This window comes from Podarcis filfolensis (assembly GCF_964270895.1).
Source record: "Podarcis filfolensis genome assembly, chromosome: 5".
NCBI lineage: Eukaryota > Metazoa > Chordata > Lepidosauria > Squamata > Lacertidae > Podarcis > Podarcis filfolensis.
The window spans coordinates 40,947,865-40,963,796 of record NC_139608.1 but is presented as its reverse complement, the minus strand read 5'-3'; the positions used below and the strand labels follow the sequence as shown (position 1 = coordinate 40,963,796).

The 15,932-nt window shown below is 47.1% G+C and overlaps 1 protein-coding gene across 1 annotated transcript in view; it reads right to left on the bottom strand.

The window, feature by feature from the left end:
• DNMBP (dynamin binding protein) overlaps positions 1–14,262 on the bottom strand; it is a 50,063-nt gene extending 35,801 nt beyond the window's left edge. Inside the window, exon 1 of the mRNA XM_083615197.1 lies at positions 14,135–14,262. The gene's annotated coding sequence lies outside the window, so the exon portion shown is untranslated. The remainder of the gene's footprint in view (positions 1–14,134) is intronic.
• Positions 14,263–15,932: the final 1,670 nt, after the last annotated feature.

The following is a 15,932-nucleotide window of genomic DNA, read 5'->3' as shown; positions in this document are numbered from 1 at the left end:
ATTTGGACTTCATTGCTGGGGAGGTGTTTCTCCCCAGCCCCAAACAATTTTGTACTTGTAAACGAAACAAACAAAACACGCACTTTCTTTTTTTAGCAATGTGAGGGGAGAAAGAAGCACAACACTGGTGCTAGAAAGCCACTCTGAAAACATTCATAGTCTCTAGACTGTGTGTTAGATCCAGACAGCACTATCAGGACTTTATTTTTATTTCTCTCTTTTTTTAAAGGGAAGGGAGGATTGCACACAGCTAAGTCCAAAGTATCAGCTGGGACAAATATCATAAAAAGAAGAAAGATGAGTGACCCTCGTTCATAGATGGTGTGCAAACAGATCAGATACTGTGATAGGAAAGAGAGAATCAGGCAAGCGACCTCAGTCCCACCACTGAACAGGCTCCTCCTCCGAAAGATGCACTGTTTGTGCTGGCATTTTCCAAATGACCAGACCACCAGAAAGTTTGTTGTGAGAAGGCAATGGAAGTGGTGGGCAGTGAGGGGGGTAGCCATTCTGGACTATTCTCCCAATCTCCAGAATCAGGCTGTGTGAAAGGAACCAAGAGTGCAGGGTCAGGAGAAGGAGGAATTCCTGTCAGGAAGGGACGGCAAGATGGAACGGAAACTTAGCATTTCCCTGACGCACAGAAACTGGGCTCTGGGCTGCCAACGACCAGCAAGCTATGGGCAAATGGTGACAGGCACAATCTATACAAAACCCAGGAAGCAAACCCCTATATTGCCACTTCAAAAAAGGGGGGGTTCCTCCTGACCCTAGTAGGGTGACCAACTTTTTTACGGGTTCCTGCTCCTGCACCTGCAACAGCAACTCGATCACCAGATGTTAGCAGATGGTAAGGCTGATCCCAACACTATGAAAAAGCTTGTCTGCTGTTTCTGCACATCAAACTGCTGCTAAAAGCACAGGAGGGCCAGATGCCCTTTCAGGTCAGGTGGAAACCCTATGCTCAGTACCTTTAGAAAAGAGAAAATCAGCTCTATCCCAGGGCACTTAATGGGGGCAGGGGTAAGCCCTTTATGACAGGAATACAGATTGCCTGAGCCCCATATACTGTGAACGCTGATATACTGGCATAGCTTTGATTCCTGCACTGGAGCAGGTTAGACTAGATAACTTTGGGGTCCCTTCCTACACTATATTTCCATGATTCTACTCCCCATTGCTACCAACATCAGAAATCAACAGACACAGAAAACATGGTTACACATTAAATGACACACTTGCCTTTTCTCAGGCAATGAAGAGTACCGTATGCTACACCCCCCACAAAAAACCCAAATACCCCCTGTGATAAACATGCACCTCAGAGCAATAACCAGGGCACTAGGTGCTTAGATTTGGGGAGGAACAATTGGGGTTGTTTTTATAGAAGTGTGTGCATAAACCCATAATACAGGATGGATGAGCGAAAGAGCTAGAGGGAACAAATGTGTTTTGCTGATGGCATTCGTTGTTTTATTATCAGGCACTAGCAGCTTCACTCATGGCAACAATGTGAAGCTGGCATTTCTCAGAAATGCTGCCTTGGCAATTCCCAGTGTTTAAGCCCCAGGCAAACCCAGAAACATGCCATAGGTTACACTTCAAATGATACTCCCAGGCTGCAGTATATGTACACTGAGTTCTTCCCTGGACCTCTGTGGAGCACATCAGATCAACACTTCCCACCCCACCAACCTGTAGACTTGCTACAGGTATCTATCCTAGAGCATCAATAGCGACTGGGACCATTTTCCTGCATGTCTCCTGTGTCTCAAAACCACAGGAAAAAGGAAAAGTGCTCACTTGCAAAACGGGGTGATGAAGTTTCAGATTCTGATGCAAAATGCTGTCTATTAAAGCAAGTTAAGGAAGCAGCACAAGTTAAATGTTATACTGTACCTCTACCATTTCAGTAAAAATGAATGCTGCAAAATAGCAATGCTTATCCTTCAATAGCACTGATCTGAGCTCAAAGACAATAAAATGCTGCTGCTGCTCTGTAGAAGGAAAAGGAGCAAACTAACAAATTTATGCAAGCTGCATGTTCTTATAGCTCCCACATCCCTCCATGAAGTCTGTGTTTTCCAGTTGTCAAGAAAGAAACTGTATAGAGTAGACCAAGTTCTCAAGTATCATGCCTGTGAAGCTGTGTACACACTTCAGTTTACTCTGCTTCCAGTGGTTTGGAACATACAACATTAGGTGCATTACACACCTGTCCTGTTTCTAGCCTGACATTTCTTATGAAATACTGAGTTTTTATAAGTTTAGCCCAAGTCAGCTTTGATGTGAATTAAGAAAAAGAAGGATCTATCTGTGTTTTAAGATGGCAATGTGTACACAGCTGAAATCTCTCAAATTAATGTCCTGAAGTTCTTTGAAACAATTTAAAATACCCAACAGGGTTCCATTCAGTTTCACTAATCCTTGTTCATGAGCATCTAGAAATCACCACCACAAACACAAAACACTTCCATGAAGTAGCATGCTAAACCTTAATTATTCACTATAGGCAGGAACAAAAGACATTCTTTGCCCATTTGTCTTAATGCAGGAATCTGCTACATGCCAAGAAATCTCAGCCTACTTTGCACTGAGGGATGATTAAGCACAAGCCACACCTTGTGTCTGTCTTGCCTAGAAAATTGCACAGGCCAAAAGTTGTTTTGGTTTTTTGGTTTTTTTTTGCAATAACATGCTACAATGTAGAGAAACCAATGTTTAAACAGTGTTAAAATGCAGAGCACAAATTAACACAACCTGTCACAAATACAGCCCAACATCACAAGGTGCAATCCAGGACAGAACAGGAGTCCCTGGCAGATTTGGACAAACATTCACCAAAGCATCTGACAGACTTTAAAACAGGATAGGATACAAGATCTGGAATTTGAGATGGTAGAAAAAGAAAGGGGAAAGGAACCACCATATAGATACAGATTGAAATTGAGATATGGGATATAGGCAGAGAAAGATAGAGTTATTTATATTTATATAAATAAAAATGCAGCTCAGTGGTAGAGAACATATTTAGCACGCAAAAGTCCCAAATTCAGTTCCTGACATCTTCAAGTTGAGCTAGGAAAAATTCCTGCCTGGAACCATGGACAACTACTGTCTCTCAGTGCAGACAATACTTAGCTAAATGGACCAAAAGCTGGCTCTCGGCATAAGCAGCTTCCCTTTCCAAGGAGGAAAGGTCTCCTCCACTACTGTAAACTGACAGGAATCATATCCCCTTCCTCAGAATTTGTTGTGACTGTCAAGAAAGGTGGGGAAAACAATTGGGGCTTGAGACAATGGGGATACTTTGGCATGCCTTGTGGAAAGCAATTCATAAATGAAACAAACAAATTAATGATAATAACTGGATTTGGGAGCAGTTCCAAGCCTGCCATGAAGCATAAGTTACGCTGATTCCCCTGCACTCAAGGGGTTCTGATCCATAATAGCAATAGCTACTGTCTTCCAAGTGCCACTAGACTCAGGTACACCCTCATCCATAATACACCCAGGTAAAGAAGACGCAGCTTCTGGTCTGACATTTTCACAGCAGCTGATGCAGCAGGATGAACGCTGAGGAAAGAGCCCTGGTAATGCTACTGATTAAAAAAAGTTCAGTCAGCTGGACAAGGCATGTGGGTGTTAATGAGTAAAGAATGTCCTAAATGGAGGAGGAGGAGGACTGTTGAGATAATGCCAGGACATTCCTTCAGTTACTATACGCCATGGGGAAGGAAAGTGTTAAAAGGGCAGCAAACAGCAACAACAACACTCTGCATTCGCTACCACACTCTCATGTGAAAGGTCTGCAAAATAATGAAGAGAAAGAGGGTCCACCACAAATGCAACACTTCCAGTGTTGCCACAAACCATCCCAAGTTCTGGCAGTGAGGGCGGGGAGAATAAGCAGGCAGAAACCTGGGATTTTTTCCCCTCTTGCAAGATTATTTTAATGCACTGTGGAAAGATCTCCTCCACTTCTGGTGGGCTGACTCAAAAGGGCTTGCTTATTCCACGACTGGGATGACAGCGGAGTGTTGTCTTCTCAGGAACATCTGCCTGCCAAGCCTTGCTCTAAACTTATGCCTGGAGGGAGGAAACAACCTTCCAGCTCCATCCGGGCTGCATCATTAGACAGCCCTGCCTTCTGTCCCAAACAGCAAACTGTTCCCAGATTCCGTGCTTTGAGCCTCCTCCCCTTGGCCAGCCATATCCGTGCCAAGTGTAACAGCCCTGCACACGCTGCAGCAGGAGGCAACGATCCAAGGGAAAGCGTTTTCACCCACCCACAGGCCTGGGGTCACGGATGAGTCACACGCCTTGCTGGCTTGCCAGCACCGCTCCCCTTTACCTCTGGGAGATCTGCAACTGAACAGAGATGATAAAGGGAAATGGATCTACAGTAGAAATCCATCTAACACAGCAGTACAGGGAGGCCTGTTAAGTCAGCTAGAAGCCTCTACTCTCCTAGCAGGCCTCCATGTGGCAAGACTCTCCTGCTTCCAGTCCCCTCAGTGTCCAACATGGTGTAGATATCTCTCTTGTTCTTTAACTGCTTCTGGAGGAGGAGGAATCCTAGCCACATGCTGCAGCATGCACAGAAAGGAAGCCAGTGCAGTATATATCGCCAGTACGGGAAAGCCAAGCCCATGGCCTGAGCAGCCAAGTTAAACAAAAGCTATATGAAAGAGCCAGCTACAACCTGGGCTGAACGTGAGGCTGTTCAAACTGCATTTGGAACCACAAATTGGGGGGATTCTAGCACAAGTCATCTGGATAGCCATGGTTGGAAATACAATGCTGGATTCAGGGATATTTTTTCTAGAAAAAGACATGCCAGAACTCACCAAGAACAGCTCCCTTATTCTCCTATAATGGCAATGGTGCCCACCTGAGAGGCGCCAGAACTGAGTTTTGGTGAGTTCCCACTGAAAAAACACACCCCTTGAGTTGAGGGATCATCAAGAAGTACCTGAAACTGTATTGCTGTCACCTGCTTGATGGTTTCTCCCCAAAAGGGGAGATTACAGAATAGGCAGCAGTTGGAGAGGTTATTAAAGTGATGTTATTTTTTTTAAAAGGAAGGTTTTGATCACCTCTTGTACAGGACATAGGATCTCTCTTTACCTCAGCTAACCGCCTTTGTAAACCAACCCCATCTGTCACTGAAAGACAAGGGCCTGAATCTGGAGCAACAGCGGACGCCTGCAGTTCTCCAAGTATCCTGTCAACATCCGAGAACAAAACAAGCTGAAAGTGATCCAAGCAGCAACAACAAGAGGTTGTCAAGGAGACCTCTGACTTGGACACTCTCACAACTGTGGCTTCCAAGCTGGACCAGAGAGGAAACAGCTTCACAAATGTGTCACAGCAGCCCATAGATTTCTCTCCTTCTGGGTGGGCCATATCTGGGGGCATCTGCTGTTCCTTCATTGGCAAAAACAGCAACAACACTCCTGGGTCAACACTCCAGGACTGATAGATAGGAAAGAATTGCTTGCCACATTAACCAACATAAAAAGGTAAAGGTACCCCTGCCCGTACGGGCCAGTCTTGACAGACTCTAGGGTTGTGCGCTCATCTCACTCTAGAGGCCGGGAGCCAGCGCTGTCCGCAGACACTTCCGGGTCACGTAGCCAGCGTGACAAGCTGCATCTGGCGAGCCAGCGCAGCACACGGAAACGCCGTTTACCTTCCCGCTAGTAAGCGTCCCTATTTATCTACTTGCACTCGGGGGTGCTTTCGAACTGCTAGGTTGGCAGGCGCTGGGACCGAACGACGGGAGCTCACCCCGCCGCGGGGATTCGAACCACCGACCATGCGATCGGCAAGTCCTAGGCGCTGAGGTTTTACCCACAGCGCCACCCGCGTGGGTAACCAACATAGCATGAGTCAAATGGACTGAATAAGTCCAGCTAATTTCAGCATGATGTTTTAGCCACCTGTGCTCTAACCATGACCCCAATGGCCAAAGTCTGTATAAGGCACCTCCGTATAGATTTCAGGTGCCATCCAGATGTTGCTCCCATCCTCCCTGACCATTGCCTTCATAAACTGGGACTGGTGGGAGTTATAGTCCTACAAGTTACCTATCTCAACCAATCAGCAACCTTTCAGCAAGGCCAGTGGGCTGGATTATGGTACCTTGATGCCAAATACCTTGTCTTCATTCCTGATCAGATCCTGATATTTGAGGAAGTGCAGCACAACACAGAGAATGTCTGGCAACACCAACAGAGAGCCCTTATGCCCTGCTACACATTCCTACCTCCAGCAGTCTCATGTTTAGAAATGCTTATTTTTAGGGCTACATTTCCCCATCCATCCTGGCTCTTACAACTGACTCTTGCTTTTATTTTTTCAGTCATCTTTTTTTAAACCCAGTTTATACCGCATTGCCAGGAAGGAACAATGATACACTCACCATATGGCTGAGCCCACCCCACTGACCTAGATAGGAAGGCCACAGAGACACAGGCCTGAGAAACAGCAAAGGGAGATGCCTCTTCCACAGCAGGGAGTCCTAAGCAGTGACAGAGTCTCATGCGGGATAAGGGCATTTTCCCACCCGGGGAAATAATGGCTCAATTTGCCCCTCAATACATATATCGTAATAATAGACTTGGAACTTTTAGGAGGGAGTGCTCCTCAGCAGCTACTAGTGCTAGGATAATCTCCCATCATGCTCTGTGTCACAAAATTAATACCAAATGTATTGCTAAGTCAGACCTAAGATCTTGCATCACTTAAGTGCCAAAACCAGAAAATCAAGGGTTTCACAAGTACAATGAAGCCTATGTTCCCCATTCCACCGATATTCCGCTCCATACAACTGGACCTAATTTTCTCAGAGGGGCTGATGACTCAACTGTACAGCAATGCTGCTAGAAACTGGAGGATGCCAAGGGAGATCCTCAGCTGCAGATTTGATGCAAGCAGGAAAGATGGTGCAAGTAAGTCCCTGTCATCCTTATTCATTTACAGAGAACATTCAAAAGGTACCAGCCACCCTGGGCAGTATATTTAAGAAAGCCAAATCATGCATCTTCAAAGCCTACCTCATGTGGCAGCTTCACTGCATCCTTCCAGCACTGATGAGGGACTGTATCCCAATGAATGCCTTAAGCCTTTAAATTTGGTCTCTCTGAGTGTCACTCTGAGTCTGCAGCAGCTTGTTTGGCTAGTTCATGCCATACATATACAGTTGTACCTCGGGTTACATACGCTTCAGGTTACATACGCTTCAGGTTACAGACTCCGCTAAGCCAGAAATCGTGCTTCAGGTTAAGAACTTTGCTTCAGGATGAGAACAGAAATTGTGCTCCGGCAGCGTGGCAGCAGCAGGAGGCCCCATTAGCTAAAGTGGTGCTTCAGGTTAAGAACAGTTTCAGGTTAAGTACGGACCTCTGGAACGAATTAAGTACTTAACCCGAGGTACCACTGTACTTTGGCCCTGTTCCTGAAATGCACTGAGAATCTATTCTCTTCAACTTTTGGGTACAAAGCCTGCCACTTAGTTTCTATCTGCATGGGCACCGATGTGTCAGTGGTGAAGCTGAGTGTTCCATCACAGGTACAAACTACCACTGCAAACAATCCTGAAGCAGACCGAGAGTGAAATGATGAACTGTACTTTGTGCCCATGACAGAGCATTCAGAAAAAGATAACCGCTTCCACATAGGCAAGACTCCACGAGAAACGCCAACTCAGCCAAAAAAGGTGGGTCACCGGCCCCGTGGCCCAGAATCACATCAATGAATGAAACTAAGCATTACAGAGCAGCATATATTTTTACTTCTGTTGATAACTGGCTCTTGGAGGCTCTTGGAGCTTGCCTAGAGGCAGCACATGTTCCTAGATACAAATTATATCTTCCCTTCCCATCTGCAATCATCTGGATTTTAAAAGCCACACCACAAACAGGTGACATCAGCACGTACAACCACAGGAAGCTACTGATGATAAGCAGGGGAAGGATTTACCAAATTCAAGGCAGAACTAGCTTTGTCATCCATGCTCCTCGTCCTACATAGTTCTAAAGCAGTCTCCTCTCCTGCGCTGTCATGAAAACCTGAGTTCACTCTGGTGAGAAAGCTCAATGGTATAGCTTTCACCCATACTAAAAACAACTGACCATAAATCTACAGATGGAGCTACCTACACCTGACTTAGGAACACAGACCTGCCTGTAGCTCTTGGGTGACAAAATTCAGTGCCAATTTGTGTGCTGGCTCTTCTCAAAGTCCTGATTGGACAATGGCTACAAAATCAAGGTCATGGTGCTATTGAAACCAACTGGACTGTGCAATCCTAGGCACGCTTACTCAGAAGTAAGTCCCACTGCACTCAGTGGATCTTACACCCCAGATCACAGCCTGCATTTCAAGAGCTTGTTTACGTGTGGCGAGAAAACATCTCCGCATACCGCCATGTACTGAAAGTCTCTTAGAAAAAAAATCAGAGAGAGAGGTCGGGCATGTTATAAACACACAGTGCAATGCAACGTGACTATTTTGAACACCTATTTAATAACATGTAAGTACCCTCAACAATACTGCCAAATCCCCTAACACTTCAAAGAGTTTACTTAAGAAAAAGGGGGGAAATGGGGATGGGGGAGAAGAGAAAAGATAAGAAAGGAACACAATAACTCAAAACCTGTTCACCTGGAAGAAAATCAGCCGCCCCAACTGGCTTCCAAGTCAGTATACTTAGGGTTTAGGAGCACAGCACGTTCATAAGACAGCTAGTTCGGCACTGTCAGCTATGACTACCAGTAATTCTCCAATGTATAACTCAGATATAATGGGAGTCAAATCAAAAACTTTACCTATGTAGCACATGAGCAGTTCCTTTATGCCAATAAGTAGTTTTGCAGTCAAAATCTGAAAGCCACGGAGAGACACAGTAGGCAAGACTCTTGAGAGCACCGGGCCAGTACAATTCACCCAAATGACTTGTGCATACTAGAGAAAACATTTATGGAAGTTGCGGGTGACAACACCAGGAGAAATGGAAAACATGTTGTGTGTTGAGTTCAGACATGAGAGACTTAACACAAAGACAAAAATGTGCTTTAGTGCAGTGCAACAACTTTTACAGCATGTGCCAAAAAAAGGGGAGCAGGGAGAAGAAACTTGTGAGAGACGGATCAGTAGGATCATGAAACTAGCCAGGGGGCTCAGTTCAATCTGGATTTTCTTTTTCATGCACTGCGTTGGGGGAGCTATGGGTTAGCAGTATTTTAAATAAGAAATAAATAAAGGCCCTCCCTTCTACACAAACAAAAGAAAGATGGCTGTGGCAAATAAGTAAAAGGTAAAGGTACCCCTGACCATTAGGTCCAGTTGCAGATGACTCTAGCGTTGCGGCTCTCATCTCACTTTACTGGCCGAGGGAGCTGGTGTACAGGTTCCGAGTCATGTGGCCAGCATGACTAAGCTGCTTCTGGCGAACTAGAGCAGCGCACGGAAACGGCATTTACCTTCCCGCCGGAGCGGTACCTATTTATCTACTTGCACTTAATTGTGCTTTTGAACTGCTAGGTTGGCAGGAGCAGGGACCAAGCAACGGGAGCTCACCCCGTCGTGGGGATTTGAACTGCCAACCTTCTGATCGGCAGGCCCTAGGCTCTGTGGTTTAACCCACAGCGCCACCCGTGTCCCACATGACTATAAGTAAGGTAAAGGTAAAGGGGCCCCTGACCATTAGGTCCAGTCGCGGACGACTCTGGGGTTGCGGCGCTCATCTCGCTTTACAGGCCAAGGGAGCCGGCGTTTGTCGGCTTTCACAGACAGTTTTTCCGGGTCATGTGGCCAGCATGACTAAGCCGCTTCTGGCGAACCAGAGCAGCGCACGGAAACGGCATTTACCTTCCTGCTGGAGCGGTACCTATTTATCTACTTGCACTTTGACGTGCTTTCGAACTGCTAGGTTGGCAGGAGCTGGGACCGAACAACGGGAGCTCACCCCATCGCGGAGATTCGAACCGCCAACCTTCTGATCGGCAAGCCCTAGACTCTGTGGTTTAATCCACAGCGCCACCCGCATCCTATATGAGTATAAGTAGACCCTTGTAAATCCTTAAAAGAGAAAAGGGCCCTAATAACGAAGGAAGTGGGGGTTCGGATAATAGCTGGGATGAAGGACACTGTGTGGCATTTGTCCAGATAAAACAAGAAACGTTGCAAGAAGGCTAGTGCCTATTTAACAAGGGACAATGTTGGGAACTGACAGTGTAATCCTATGGCTATCTACTCAGAAGTAAGTCCCACTGAAGTCAGTAGGAATTCCTCCTGGGTAAGTGCCTATAGCACTGCAGCGGAAGATGGGTTACATGATATAATGGGGGCTCTACAAACCTTTTAATGACATAAATGTTTTCATCTGCACATACCCTTAAGAATGGCACTGCTGCAAACATTCAGAGTGTTGATCTCCGTAAGGACATGAATAAGCAATGTTGCTTATTCGGTGCTGAAAGCCTAATGCTTACTTTAGGGCATCTTGGCAAAAGTGTTGCTGCGAAGATTTAGGAAATAGCTGCACTGCTGTTCTCAGCACTGGTGTGGCCCACCCTGTAGGCTTGACAGCTGCTCTTCGCAGCAGGTCCATATGGCAGAAATGCCCCCAAGCTCTTATGAAACAGCTTGAGCCAAGTAAGGCCAGCACCAGCTAAAGCTGCACGCAAACGCAGAGGAGAGCGCTTTACGTGGGCGCCGGTGACACCGTTCTTTCCACAGCGAGAGGAAACTTGTTCTGAGGAACGCACTCAGCAGAGCTTTGTGGTGAGGCCTACATCTCTTTGCAACCCTATCCCTTCCAGACTACTGCAGGCTCCCTAATTCCGAAACTCAGGTTTAAGAAACCCAGAATTCACTCTTCCAGCATCCTATATGCTGCTATGATCCTTTTCTAGTTAGATTAAAATATTAGGCCATTGAATAAGCAATGGCTGAGCTACAGCTCCTTTCCTCAGCCTTTTGCCAAGGAAATGACAAGCACAGGGAATATGAATAGAGACTAAAAGCAGCGTTGCAAGGAATGTAAAACTGAAGTCGCTCAGGCTCTGTTCACAGGTTGTAGAATTCCTACATGCAAGTCACATATAGTAGCATGTGATGATTCTACACACAAGCGCAGGTCTGGCTTCAGATTTTTTGGGTGGCATGAGCAAGCTGTTCAAGGTGGGCACCCCCAGTGCCAACTGCAGTCCCCGTGCCACAGTCTCTTCCTCACACACTTGTGAATGAACCTTGGTGCTGCCACCAGCTACTCCCCCTGTGGTTGTAAGTGAGGGGGCTGACCTCAGTGCGGGTGCCAAGCTATTTTGCGCCCTTGGTAAGGCTAACTACTTGCAGCAGCACCACCACTCAAAAAAATTGCTGACTTCAGTTTTCAAAAACAGATATCTTGTACAAATGATAAAATTCTTCAATATATAAAACTACAATATTATCAGAAATTTATAAGCTATAACAAAAACTAACTGTATAAAACTGCTCCGCAAAGGTCAGCACTGCACCCCTTTGAGAGCTGTGCCCGAGGCAGCTGCCTAGTTTACGTAATGATAGTACCGGCCCTGGCTTATTTTCATTTATTTATTTTTATTAGATTTATATACCGCCCTTCATCACAAGATCTCAGGGCGGTTCAAAGAATAAAATGCAGAATAAAAACAAGTAAATAAGTAAACAAAAACAGCAAAACAATAACCTCCCTTCCCACAGACACATTAAAAAAGTCATAGAATATTAATCAACCAAAGGCCTGGTTGAAAGCATCTAAAGATGTATAATAAAGGTGACAGGCAAGCCTCTCTGAGGAGAGCATTCCGCAAACAGGGAGCCACTGCAGAAAAGGCCCCGTTCTCGTGTTGCCACCTTCCATACCTCTTGGAAGATGAGCGCAGAGTCCAGGATCAGATTACATGGGGAGAGGCTCTGTAAGGAGCAGCTACGACCATCACACAACCCTATAAGTAAGTGGGGGGGAGTTAGTGACTGCAGGAGCACTCCACTGAGACGCCCATAACAGGCGGTCTGTATGTGGGCTAGCCAGGGTGCCAGCCCCAGTAGGACCTCCCAGGGCACCTGAGCACTGGCAGATGCCACAGTATGATGCCAGGGCTGCACACGCAGATTGTCATCTACACACAGCAATTCCCACACAAGTGGGATCACTTTTGCACTTGAGGACCACATAATTGGCGTGCAGGAATTTGGTAATGTGTGAAGCGGGTTCCAGGGCAGAAAGATATGTCTCTAAGTTGCACTGTCCCATGCTATTCCCAAGATGCAATTAGGTGACATTTTAAATACTGATTTTAAACTAATTAGAACATGATAGATGATCAGTAGGATTTGCTATCCTGCAATGTGCAAACTATGAGTGCTGGAACTGTGACCTGGAAAACATGAACTCAACTCTGAACTCCACCGTGGTCTCAATGTACATCCCATTACGTTAAAAGGCAAACTGCCTGGAATATGGAGGGCTCAAGAGACCCACCTACTTGTTCCAGGGAGGTTCTTAAGAGTGAGAAGAATCCAGAGGAAGGCTGCACTGTTGTGTCGGGCAGGAGAAGAATGCTCTTATTTGCTGAAATGTTTCACTTATCCCATCCCAAAGATTCAGGGCAGATACACAAAGAAGTATGCACAATCACAACTAATAATAGACAAGAAATGGCAATACAGTGGGACCTCGGTTGAAAACCAGCTCTTTTTACAAACTATTCGGTTCACGAACTCCGCAAAACTGGAAGTAGTGTCCTGCTTTGCGAACTTTACCTCGGTCTAAGAATGGAATCTGAATGGTGGAAGGGCACCGGCGGCGGGAGGCCTCGTTAGGGAAAGTGTGCCTCAGTTTAAGAACGGTTTCGGTTTAAGAACGGACTTCCAGAATGGATTAAGTTTGTAAACCGAGGTACCACTGTAGCTTTAAATCTTGCAATCTTGCAATCGCAGCTCAATATACAGTGGTACCTCGGTTTACGAATAATCCGTTCCAAAAGTCTGTTCTTAAACCGAAACCATTCTTGAACCGAGGCATGCTTTCCCTAATGAGGCCTCCCACCACCAATGTTCTTCCACCATTCGGATTCTGTTCTTAGACCGAGGTAAAGTTTACAAAGCGACACTACTTCCAGTTTTGCAGACTTCATAAACAGGGCTATTCTTAAACCGAGGCACCAATGTACATATAACAACAACAAAAAAAAAAACATACACACAAACTCTTTGACCTTGTTTGGTCGAATTTAGCTGTTACCCGATAGCCTATAGTAGATCTCCAATCAGCAAGAAAGCCTTTCCTGCTTCTAATATTTGAGCATCTCTCTACATACCTGTTTCTAGAGTCTAACCATAGGATCTCTCTCTCTCTCTCTCTCTCTCTCTCTCTCACACACACACACACACACACACACACTTTCCCAAAAACCCCAAAGATTCTGATGTAACTTTTCCTTCTGTAAGAAAAGGCCGCACCATGAGCATCAACTGTCATACTGGAATCCGCCCTACGGGGCATGTCAGTCATGGGTCGTCTGTACTTGGGTGAAGGAGGGTCGGAATGAGGAGCCAGAATCAGACCCGCTAAATAACGATGCTGTCCCCAGAATTCCTATATAGGGTGTTGTCACCTGGGGGCGGGGAGCAAACCAGTGTTCCTAAGGAGTACGGACCATCTCCAGTAGCCAAAAGCAAGATCGCCTGGGTGCGATCCAGACCAGGACCGAGGAGGACTACCAGGGGGTAAGACCCTTGGACCCAGGGGAACTGTGGGAAACCATGGTGATGTCCTGGGCGCGCGTGCTGCCTTAAGGAAGTCTCCTCCGACTAAGAAGCTCAGCCGGGCGTCCCTAAGCCAACGGGGCGGGATGGGTGGAGAGCTGGCCAGGATAGCAACCCGCGATCTCCCGCAGCGGATGGGGAGACCAGTTGCCCACGCAGCTCAAGCCGCGGAGGGAGGAGCCGGGGCCGCGTCGGAGAAGTTTCCACACGAGCCCCGGGAGCAGCGCTTTCTCGGGCGGACGGGAACGAAGTGGAAGCCCCGACGGCGCGGAGGGAAGGGGGCGCCCAGGCCGGGCCCTTCCCGCTGCCGCGATGTCTCCCTCTCGGCCCCTACCTGTTGCGCGGTGCCTCCAGCCGTCGCAGCCCCGGCAGATCGCCCTCTCGCCTCGGCCCCCAGGAGCCGCCGCGGCCCGGAGCTCAGCTCCGCCCCGGCCCCAGTCGCCGCCCTCCGCAGCCGGCTGTGCTCTGAGCGCCCCCTTCCAGCAAGCGGGTGCAGCTGGGGCCGGAATCCCGCTCTTGGAGCCAGCGAGGCAGCCGTTTCCCACGGGCAGCGGGCACTGGAGCAGGCAGAGGCGTGTCCATTGCTGGAGATCTGGAGGCCAGGGGCGAGCTGGGGCCGGCTAGGGGCGCGGGGGTACTCTGCACATGCTCCGCTCCCTGTGCCCCCCTACGCTCCCTGCTCTGAGTTTCTTTGCCTTGCACTGAAAACTAATCCCACGGCTTATAAATCTTGGGAAGGATCCCTGTGTTTTCCCTCTTTCTTTAGCATCCGCCTTTGCCATACTGCTGGGATGTATCTTCACCATCTTTTTCGAGTCCCAAATGAATTGGGAAGAAAATGTATAATTGCCGTTAAAACCGAGAACTCTCCACCAGGAATTCGAAACTTTGCAGTAAAGATGCTGCACGTTCTCCAAGCGCTGGAGAAATCGCATCTTGCACAAGCCAGTTAAACAAGTAGACAAGTTTGCTTTATGCAGCTGTGGCTGGGATCTAAGACATGCCCCGTGGGGGTTTTGACTATTTTCTTTGAACAAGAGGCTCCCTCCCTTCCCCCGCCTATGCCATTTCTCCCCAGCTGCTTTTTAAAGCCTGCTTTCTTTCGGAAGTGGTTTGCTACGCTGCGTGGAAGGCTGCAGCTTCAGAGAGAACAACCAGAAAGGAGCCTGGGAAGAGGCAGAATGGGGAAGTGACATAGCTCAGCTGTAGCACATCTGTCTTCTATGCAGAAGTGTCCCAGCTTCAGTTCCAGGCATCTCCAGGTAGTTTGCAAAGTTCAGATGCATCACATTATTTATTTACTTCCTTCATTGAGACCAGAAATCATCTTCTGCCTTTCTCAGCAAATACCAACTCAATGCATTTATGCATTGCCTGGCAGGATTCCATTAAAATGGTAGTGTTCCTGAACTGCACATTTGTGCCTGGTACCATGTTCTGCACATGCATCCGCACACACACACAAAATGCAGAGTCTTGGCATTCAAAACTGGGTTGCCCATGGTGCCAAATTTATTACAGAACAGAACCCTGATTGTAATCTATGTAACTGTCTGAAATATGAGAAATGCAGTGGTACCTCGGGTTAAGAACTTAATTCGTTCTGGAGGTCCATTCTTAACCTGAAACCGTTCTTAACCCGAGGTACCACTTTAGCTAATGGGGCCTCCCGCTGCTGCCGCGCGATTTCTCTTCTCATCCTGAAGCAAAGTTCTTAACCCGAGGTACTATTTCTGGGTTAGCAGAGTCTGTAACCTGTAGTGTCTGTAACCTGAAGCGTCTGTAACCCAAGGTACCACTGTGTATCTGTTTTCTTTCCTTTGCTGGGCTTAAGGATCCCTATTTGACTACCCTGTGATATAGGAGGGTAGTGGCCATCTTGCCATTTATGGAGAAATTCAAAAAGAAAGAAGGGTGGAACAGCCTATAAGCAGCAGGCATGCAGCCTAACACAGCAGAATCCTATGCATGATTCAGAAGTAAGTTTCACTGTGATAACACCACACCGAGGAAGGTGGAAAGGAAAACAGATGACATCAGAAGCAAAACTGGCTCAGGGACAACACTCCGTATACAGTGGTACCTCCGGTTAAGTACTTCATTCGTTCCAGAGGGCCGTTCTTAACCTGAAA